Source organism: Triturus cristatus, chromosome 4_1 (assembly GCF_964204655.1).
Source record: "Triturus cristatus chromosome 4_1, aTriCri1.1, whole genome shotgun sequence".
Lineage (NCBI taxonomy): Eukaryota > Metazoa > Chordata > Amphibia > Caudata > Salamandridae > Triturus > Triturus cristatus.
This window is the reverse complement of record NC_140585.1, coordinates 222,569,824-222,572,582: the sequence shown is the minus strand read 5'-3', so window position 1 is coordinate 222,572,582 and position 2,759 is coordinate 222,569,824. Positions and strand designations below refer to the sequence as shown.

Below are 2,759 nucleotides of genomic sequence, written 5' to 3'. Positions count from 1 at the left end.
TCATCTTTCAAGTAGATTATTATTCATATGAGCACCCACTGGGAAGTCCTAAGCAAATTAGATGCCTGGCATTAAATCCTGTTGTTTGCCTGACATCTGCCCAAAGATAAAGCCTTAAACAAAGACATGAAGCCTGTATGACTGCAGTGGGGAAACGGGGGCGCACTTGAACGGGTCGCCCCTACTGCCACATGTCACCACCAAACATCTGGTATCATCACCCCTGGCTCCCCAACTCTAGCCCATAATTGTATCACGAACAATTAGCACCTTATAACTTAATTTCACACCCTCAATAACAGAGAGCACTAGCACTTAACTATGTGATTGGTGATGTTCAAGGCGTAGGCAGGGTTGATAAAAACAATGGTGTATGAGGTTGCATGATCCTGCAAGATGCTTAGCGCGAAGAAACTTCGTTCCAGAGGTAGCTGTTTTTTGCATGTGCTGATATAATTGCCATTTCATTCATTAATTCTTCATATATGTTAGGAATTGTCAAACCCAGATTATGTTAACAATTTGTGTTTTGGTCTCTGCCTTTGGGATATCAAGCAGTGAAAGGCAATGACCGGGTCCAATGGTTTCTCTGCCATGGAGGAATATTCCAATAACATTCTATTATTAATACTTGGAAAACGCATTGATTGTTAATCTGTTTATTTGTGTAGATCTGAAGTGAAATGCATATTTTGGCTATTTTTCTTTGTTTTAATTTTTTTTCCCCCTTCCCTGATTCCCAAAATTCACCATCTGCCAGTACTCCAAGCAACTGAATCCAACCTTCTTGTTTACACACACTCTCATAGTCACAATCACATACAGATACTTGAAGGCAAAAAGAATGCTGCTCACAGGTTGTGAAATAATTTATCACCACAAAGCTGACAAGTCCAGCTGACTGTCCCCAAGAAGTGAGAGATGTATAACATGTCCTCCCTGACTCTCTTCTCATTGCAGTACCATGTCTTTGAAGGAGAGACTGGAGAAGCTTCAGTGTCACTCCACCTGGAGTCTTGAGGAGCAAGACAAAACGGATATAGGACACGTGAAACAAGGTCTCAACCTCAGACTTCAACACACGCCTTACAACAACCATTCCACCTTTTACGCACTGCAGGCCTATATACACCAGCGGGAAGGGAGATACCAGGAGGCCCTTGAAAGTCTTAGGACAGCTGAAGAGTGTATGGGAGAAGGTCAACAAGCTAGCTTGAAATGGTCTAAGTTGGTCATCTCTGGTAACTACGCCTGGATCTACTATAATTTGTGCAACTATGAAATGGTAGAGCAATACCTCGACAAATCTGACACAATTAGTAATCTCCTTTCTCATCCCTCTGAATCTCCAGCAACTATTCCTGAGATTAGTGGAGTGATTGGTTGGTGCCTAATGGCAATTGGTTTTCGATACGGAGAGCGGGCCGCAAGCTGTTTCCAGGCAGCATTGGCAGAAAACCCCAAAAACATGGAATACAGTGGAGGGCTGGCTATAGCACATTATGCAGTGTCCGCACACTACGGTGCAGGCAGAGACCTAAGAGAAGAAGCTATTTCCAAACTTAAGGAAGTCATCCATCAAGAGCCAATCAAATATGAGTTTAGGGCCCACCTGGCTCAGCTGCTTAAGGATTCAGACTTCGGTCAAGCAAGAGATTGCAGAAGATGTGGTGCAGAAGAGTCGCCATCCTAGGTTCTGAGGAAAAAATTGTAAAAAAATCAGTGACATTCTAGAGCAAGCCAGTTCCATGGATGGAGATTATTCTCTTCTTCATAGAGACCTGGGCTACTTCTATCAGAGACAACTCATAAAGAATGTAAATGCAAAGATTGTGACATCTGAAAATGCTACAGCAGCAGGGATCCAGGCTTACAAGCGTGCCATTGAACTGGATCCCTAATGCCAAAGAGAAATGTCAACAAGCTCTTAATGTCAGCTTCGGGCGATTTCTACTCGATAAGAAACATTTGCTAAAGGATGCAGTCAACATATTTGCAGAGGGCTTCATAATATCTAGTGAAACAAAGAGCGGAAATCAATGTCAATCTGAGTTGTCTAAAATAATTCGTATGTTTGAGCGAGATGGTAGAACAGAAGAGGCCAGGGATCTCTCACAACTCCTCCAAGAGATGTAGAAAGGAAAATATATTTTGTAGGAACAGCAACATAGCGAAGATGCAGTCATTAGAGTTAGTTATGGCCACAGCAGCTCAGAGTGCATAAAATCGAATTCTAAACGGAAGCTTTTTAGGAAAAGAAAATCAAAACCTTGGATAAATAGAGCAGAACAAATGTTTTCTGAAATACTAGACCAATGAGAATAGACCTGATTGAGAAGGTGATCTAGTGTGAGCTAATAACACAGGACCCAATACACAATGGGACAGATTTACAAGCCCCCTGCGCCACCTTTGCGTCACTTTTAACAAAGGGAAAGTGCCGCAAAAGTGCCGCAAGGGGCTTGTAAATCTGCCCCAATGTATTTATGCATATAAATTGTACTTTGGTGTGCTAACCGATTAATGTCTGAGTGCAACTCCTCATAACAGGTTCACAGTATGAGATTTCACACTAGTAAATAGATTTGTAAATGCAGAAAGTCCTGCCAGGAAGCCAGTGTGCTAGAAATTCAGTGTCAAAAAATCGTTTACAGGAGCTTGTTGGTGGGCATTCCATGGACACACGTGGTGAACATTCACAAAGGTATGGGTTTCTGCTATTCACAACCCTTTTTCAAGTGCCCCGCTGGTAGTTTTCC

The 2,759-nt window shown here is 42.4% G+C and overlaps 1 pseudogene; it reads left to right on the top strand.

Moving 5' to 3' along the window:
• Positions 1-964: 964 nt before the first annotated feature.
• Positions 965-2,261, top strand: LOC146854132 (interferon-induced protein with tetratricopeptide repeats 5-like; annotated as a pseudogene).
• The last annotated feature ends 498 nt before the right edge of the window (positions 2,262-2,759 follow it).